The sequence below is a fragment of the Metopolophium dirhodum genome, chromosome 1, assembly GCF_019925205.1.
Source record: "Metopolophium dirhodum isolate CAU chromosome 1, ASM1992520v1, whole genome shotgun sequence".
NCBI classification, from domain to species: Eukaryota; Metazoa; Arthropoda; class Insecta; order Hemiptera; family Aphididae; genus Metopolophium; species Metopolophium dirhodum.
Genome location: NC_083560.1, coordinates 40026129 through 40033910, shown reverse-complemented (window position 1 = coordinate 40033910; position 7782 = coordinate 40026129). Strand labels below are relative to the sequence as shown.

At 29.0% G+C, this 7782-nt stretch overlaps 1 long non-coding RNA gene across 1 annotated transcript; it reads left to right on the top strand.

The window, feature by feature from the left end:
* Nucleotides 1–418: 418 nt before the first annotated feature.
* LOC132937464 (uncharacterized) lies at nucleotides 419–1781 on the top strand. The gene is made up of 5 exons (XR_009663678.1): nucleotides 419–813; nucleotides 868–970; nucleotides 1145–1254; nucleotides 1416–1523; nucleotides 1683–1781. It is a non-coding gene; the product is annotated as an uncharacterized LOC132937464 (long non-coding RNA).
* Nucleotides 1782–7782: the final 6001 nt, after the last annotated feature.

Sequence of the window (7782 nt, the reverse complement as noted above, 5' to 3'; positions counted from 1 at the left end):
GCGAAGATCAACGACGACGCGCGCCGTATGAACACTACGAACGTATTATAATATAATATCATAATATTCATAACGACTATAGGAGGCGCTACCTAACGGTACCGGCAGTACGGGCATCCACAATCAACTAGGACAAGAGCCAGAGCGCGCCATGCACTACGGTTCGGGTCTGCGTCCCGGTGCCACGCGATAATAATAATAATAATTGTTATGATAATGATAATAAAATAATTGTTATGGTTGTTAAAAATATTTTACAATGTTCGGAATGTTCCGTATTGACGCTGCACCGCCGTGCTGTTCGTTATCGGCGTTCGACTGCTCCGACTGCTCCGACCCCGCCCCACCGCTCACTGTCAATCCGGCATCGCCAGTCGCCTGTCGCTACCACCGGTCACACTCACGTCTGAGCGGTTCGTGTTCGTCCTTCGTCGATCGCCGCCGACCTATTATTTTCACGCGTGACGACTAACGGCGGTGATGCCAACAACAACAACAAATAATAATAATGATATTCCATGCGCGGCAGCAGCGATAAAATATAGATTGCAGCGCACGACAAACGGAAATCCAACGCAGAAAATAATAATTACTAATGTTAAAACATTTTAACGGCGTTCAAATTTTTTCGTTTTGGCAGTGAACATTTTCGTACATTATCGTTTTTGCGTATCGCTCGATACCTACCTATCATGTTATTAAAAGGAAAGGCGATTATTTTTATATCTGAAGTTCTACAGGTTTTTCAAATTTTTCGAAAAACACCGAAAATTCTTTTGCCACTAACAGTCGGACTGGGCGTCTACCTTGGAGGTAAGTCGAGTTCGGAATTCGGAGTTAGGAGATAATATTTTTTTTATGTTTTAGTTTAATTTGACTGTCACAATTATGCGGTATGCAATGGTGAAAAATCATTAAACTCATGATAGTGACCCGATGAGATCTAAACCACAGCAGGGGTATCAAGATTGTAAGTAACATTAATGTATACTTATTTCTACATATTTGATGATTCATTTTTGTTTGGTAATGACATGTTTATATGAATACAGAATGAGGTATGTCTCAGAATATAACTAGAGGTGGTTGATAATTTTTTTAAAAGTTTTAATGTAGTGTATCTATTATTATTTTGATTTTACAGGTATAGAGATGGGCTAGTACAGTCCAGTATGTGGTATGCAAGGGTGATTGATCATAAGACTCAAGATAACGACAAGATGAAACCTTTATAATAGTTGGTGTATCAAGATTGTAAGCAACATTCTATACTTATTTCTATTTAGTAATTTATTTTATTTTAGGTTATAACTTGTTTATATAAATGAAGAATGTCTCAGAATATAACTATAGGAGGTTGCTAATTTTTTTGTAAGTTTGAAAGTTTTGTATTTAGAATTATTTTGATTTTGCAGGCATAGTGGAGGATTGTGCAGTCGATTACGTGGTATGCAATGGTGAAACATCGTAAAACTCCAGATAATAACCTGATGAAATAAAATCACGAGAGGTGTATCATGATTGTATGGAACATTTTAAACTTATTTCTATTTTAAAATCAACTTTTTTTGGTAGTTAATTGTTTATATGAGTGAGGAATGTCTTGGAAAATACCTAAGACGATGTTGCTAATTTTTTAAAAGTTTGAAAGTAGTGTATTTATAGTTATTTTGATTTTACAGGCATACAGATGGGTTAATACAGTCCAGTATGTGGTACCTATGCAAGAGTGATTAAACATAAAACTGAAGATAACAACAAGATGAAACCTTTATCATAGCTGGAGTATCAAAATTGTAAGTAAAATGTTATGCTTATTCTTATTTTGTAAATATTTCTTTTTTAGGTTATTACTAGACCACGGGATTATATTATGCACTTGAAATGTACGAAATATGCATGCATTTATGCACTAATTTTCATTAAAATATGCAAATAATGTATGTTAATAAAATTCTATACTTATTTATATTACATAATTTTAATTTTGTTTGGTAATAACTTATTTATATGAATGGGGAATGTCTCAGAAAATGCGTAGAGTATGTTACTAATTTTTTAAAAGTTTAAAAAGTAGTGTATTTTTAATTATTTTGATTTTACAGGTATACAGATGGGTTAGTACAGTCCAGTAAGCTGTATGGAAAGGCGAAAAATCATTAAACTCCAGATAATAACTTGATGAAATCTACATCATGGCAGGTATATCAAGATTATAAGTAACATTCTATACTTATTTCTATTTAATAATTAATTTATGGTTGGTAGTAAATTGTTCATAAGAATTTGTTATTTTCTAGAATATCCCTAGAAAAAGTTGCTATTTTTTTCAAAAATTTGATTGTTGTGTATTTATAATTATTTTGACTTTCCAGGTATAGTGGAGGATTTGTGCAGTAAAATATGTGGCATGCAATGGCAAAACATCATAAAACTTCAGATAATAACCTAAAGAAATCTAAATCACGGGAGGTGTATCAAGATTGTAAGTAACATTCTATACCTATTTCTATTACATAATTTTAATTTTTGTTTGATAATAACTTATTTATATGAATGAAGAATGTCTCAGAAAATGCCTAGAGGATGTTGCTAATTTTTTTAAAATTTGAAAGTAGTGTATTTATAATTATTTTGATTTTACAGGTATACAGATGGGTTAATACAGTCCAGTATGTGGTATGCAAGAGTGATTAATCATAAGACTCAAGATAACAACAAGATGAAACCTTTATCATGGCTGATGTATCAAAATTGTAAGTAAAATGTTATGCATGTTCTTATTATGTATTTATTTCTTTTTTAGGTTATTACTAGAGCCCGGGATTATATTATGCACTTAAAATGTACGAAATATGCATGCATTTATGCACTAATTTTCATTAAAATATGCAAAAAAATATGAATGAAAATGCATGTTAATTAAAATTTTTTAGTTTAAAAAAGTATATAGTTCATTAAATAATTAATATGGAACAAAAATATGTATGTAGTTGAAATAATTCAACTGTATTTTGTATAGTGTTGCATTTTGAACATTCACTCATCTAAAATAAAAAGTCATGAACAAAAATCAATTTAAATAAATTTAGTATATTTTTATAACATTTCTAAGTTACCTGAAGAGTTATAGTTGACTACTAAAGACTTGGATATATTTTCAAATAAAAATGCAAGTCGGTTTTCAGTAAAGATATTCTTGAATCGAGAAAAACTTCGTTCTACATCCATTGAAGACATCGGGGCATACTTATAATTAGAGCCCGGATTTATATGCAAATGCAAGTTCTTCTACAATTCACCTAGAATAATTTTGATTATAAATGTCGACGTTTCGTAATGTGTAGATTCTATGGTTCAATTTTTTTTTTGCATATTTGAATGAAAATGCATATTTATTGATAGTTGCATAAATGTTGCATATTCTACAATTCATAGAATTTACGTCTGTAAAGATACCTACTGTCGATTATAATTTATAAATAACACTTTATACATCGATAAGTTCATATGTCAATCGACATCATCGTTATCAACGGCCGACGAATGACGACAAGTATTGGATTTTCTAATGGTAAATTTATTATTTCCTAAACACGTCCACATTAGATACTGTACAATACGTATTGGGTAACACAGAATTTAGTTTTAGTATGGTCTTTATCGTGCGTAGTGTGAAGTGTACGGAATATTTTGTTTAAAAAAATCTAACGTGCGACTTTTATTTTTATATAATGCTTAAGTAAATAATGCTTCCCGGTACGTAAATGAATATCCAAACATATTTAAAACAGACAGAAATATTTTATTTTGCAATTTTTGTTGTGTAAATGTATCATGTAACAGAAAGTTTCAAGTAGTACAACATTTACAAACTGCAAAACATATATCGAATCACAGATTCAAAGAAGAAAAGACCACTCAACCTTTCATAAAAAAAACATTTAATCAGGTCAGAACTACTAATCAAAATACAAATGAGTTTAACAAAGATTTATGTAATTTTATGGTGGCTAACGATATTTTACTTTTTAAACTCCAATTAAAATCCACAGTTTAAATTGTTTTTTGAAAAATATCTAAAACTCAAATTACCAGATGAATCTACCCTCCAAAAGAACTATTCACCTTTTTGCTATGATGAAGTTATATGTACAATTAGGACTGAAATAGGGAACAGTCCAATTTGGGTTTCCATCGATGAGACAATTGATGTACAGGGACGATATGTTGCTAGTGTCATAATTGGGAAATTATCATCTGAAGAATGTACAAAACCAATTGTTTTAACGGTTGAGCAATTACAAAAGGCAAATTTTCAAACAATTTTCCAATTATTTAATGACTCTATAAGCATTTTATGGCCAGAAAAAATATTTCATGAAAAAGTACTGTTGTATGTAACAGATGCTGCTCCGTACATGGTTAAATCTGGCGAAGCTCTTAAAGTATTTTACCCTAAATTAATTCATGTAACGTGCATGGCTCATTGACTACACAGAGTAGCTGAAGCTGTAAGAGAAAAATATCAAAATGTCGATCGATTAATTTCAAATACTAAAAAGATATTTTTAAAAGCACCTTCACGTGTATATACTTTCAAAGAAATGTATCTCAATTTGAGTTTACCTCCAAAACCTCCACAAATTAAATTTGAAGAAGGAGGGCCAGGAATAGATTTCGCTAGATCTAAATGTACAAATGTGTTGTCAAAAAATTGTGGATATTCTACATTGAAAAAAATCGATGATATAATCAACAGCGAGGTAACTGAATGTGGTGAAGACGAGAAACTGTCAGTTGAAGATTTATCAAGTTTTAAATATGCACCAATTGTATCTTGTGACGTGGAAAGAAGTTTTTCCAAGTACAAAAGTATGCTTCGAGATAATCGTAGGAGTTTTCAATTCGAAAATTTGAAATCCATATTTGTTACTTCATGCTGGTACTCGTCCAATAATAATAATTAATAAATAATAATTTAATATAAATAGAAAATAGTAATACTTTAATTAATTTATAACACTTTTATACTTACACAATGTCATTAATTTTTTTCATTTTTATTGATAAACAATTTTTATACATAATATATTGTTAATTTGTAAAAAATTTCATTTTGCATATTTTTTGCATATTCATGATATGAATCTGCATATTTTATAGATTTTTATTGCATATAAATCCGGGCCCTACTTATAATATACAAAGTGACTGCATGAATAGTTTCCGGTATATTGTTCATTGAAGTGTTTTCTTCAGTTATAATTTTGGATTTTTTTGATAACTGCCGAAATCTGTCTTTTTTTTCAACGACATTTTTAAATTTATTTATATTTCAACATCTTTTGTACAAGATACCACTTTAAATTTATTTTTAATATTTTCAACAATTTTAATAGAATCATTTAACGGAAGATCTTGCTTTTCTTTCGTAACGGCTGTTTTTAGTATTCCATAATTTGAATAAATTAATATGTAGGACACAGTGTTAGGTATTAGCATATGCATTATATTTTAAAAAAAAGCTAAAATATGCATAAAAAATAAAAATGGTCCAAATATGCAAAAAAATGCAACATACCAACATTAGTTTAAGATTTAAATTTGTAGCTTATCCAGCTACTTTTTGGACTGTTAAAAAATAATAAGGAAATGCATATAAATCTGGGCCCTGATTATTACATATTTATATGAATAGGAAATGTATCAGAATATGCCTAGAGAAAGTTGCTAATTTTTTTAAAAGTTTGAATGTTGTGTATTTATTGTTATTTTGATTTTACAGGTATAGAGATGGGTTAGTACAGTCCAGTAAGCTGTATGTAAAGGCAAAAAATCATAAAACTTCAGATAATAATCTGAAGAAATCTAAATCACGGGAGGTGTATCAATATTGTAAGTAAAATTCTATACTTATTTATATTTTATAATTTTAATTTTGTTTGGTAATAACTTATTTATATGAATGGTGATTGGTGAATGTCTCAGAAAATGCGTAGAGTATGTTACTAATTTTTTAAAAGTTTAAAAAGTAGTGTATTTTTAATTATTTTGATTTTACAGGTATACAGATGGGTTAGTACAGTCCAGTAAGCTGTATGGAAAGGCGAAAAATCATTAAACTCCAGATAATAACTTGATGAAATCTACATCATGGCAGGTATATCAAGATTATAAGTAACATTCTATACTTATTTCTATTTAATAATTAATTTATGGTTGGTAGTAAATTGTTCATAAGAATTTGTTATTTTCTAGAATATCCCTAGAAAAAGTTGCTATTTTTTTCAAAAATTTGATTGTTGTGTATTTATAATTATTTTGACTTTCCAGGTATAGTGGAGGATTTGTGCAGTAAAATATGTGGCATGCAATGGCAAAACATCATAAAACTTCAGATAATAACCTAAAGAAATCTAAATCACGGGAGGTGTATCAAGATTGTAAGTAACATTCTATACCTATTTCTATTACATAATTTTAATTTTTGTTTGATAATAACTTATTTATATGAATGAAGAATGTCTCAGAAAATGCCTAGAGGATGTTGCTAATTTTTTTAAAATTTGAAAGTAGTGTATTTATAATTATTTTGATTTTACAGGTATACAGATGGGTTAATACAGTCCAGTATGTGGTATGCAAGAGTGATTAATCATAAGACTCAAGATAACAACAAGATGAAACCTTTATCATGGCTGATGTATCAAAATTGTAAGTAAAATGTTATGCATGTTCTTATTATGTATTTATTTCTTTTTTAGGTTATTACTAGAGCCCGGGATTATATTATGCACTTAAAATGTACGAAATATGCATGCATTTATGCACTAATTTTCATTAAAATATGCAAAAAAATATGAATGAAAATGCATGTTAATTAAAATTTTTTAGTTTAAAAAAGTATATAGCTCATTAAATAATTAATATGGAACAAAAATATGTATGTAGTTGAAATAATTCAACTGTATTTTGTATAGTGTTGCATTTTGAACATTCACTCATCTAAAAAAAAAAGTCATGAACGAAAATCAATTTAAATAAATTTAGTATATTTTTATAACATTTCTAAGTTACCTGAAGTGTTATAGTTGACTACTAAAGACTTGGATATATTTTCAAATAAAAATGCAAGTCGGTTTTCAGTAAAGATATTCTTGAATCGAGAAAAACTTCGTTCTACATCCATTGAAGACATCGGGGCATACTTATAATTAGAGCCCGGATTTATATGCAAATGCAAGTTCTTCTACAATTCACCTAGAATAATTTTGATTATAAATGTCGACGTTTCGTAATGTGTAGATTCTATGGTTCAATTTTTTTTTTGCATATTTGAATGAAAATGCATATTTATTGATAGTTGCATAAATGTTGCATATTCTACAATTCATAGAATTTACGTCTGTAAAGATACCTACTGTGGATTATAATTTATAAATAACACTTTATACATCGATAAGTTCATATGTCAATCGACATCATCGTTATCAACGGCCGACGAATGACGACAAGTATTGGATTTTCTAATGGTAAATTTATTATTTCCTAAACACGTCCACATTAGATACTGTACAATACGTATTGGGTAACACAGAATTTAGTTTTAGTATGGTCTTTATCGTGCGTAGTGTGAAGTGTACGGAATATTTTGTTTAAAAAAATCTAACGTGCGACTTTTATTTTTATATAATGCTTAAGTAAATAATGCTTCCCGGTACGTAAATGAATATCCAAACATATTTAAAACAGACAGAAATATTTTATTTTGCAATTTTT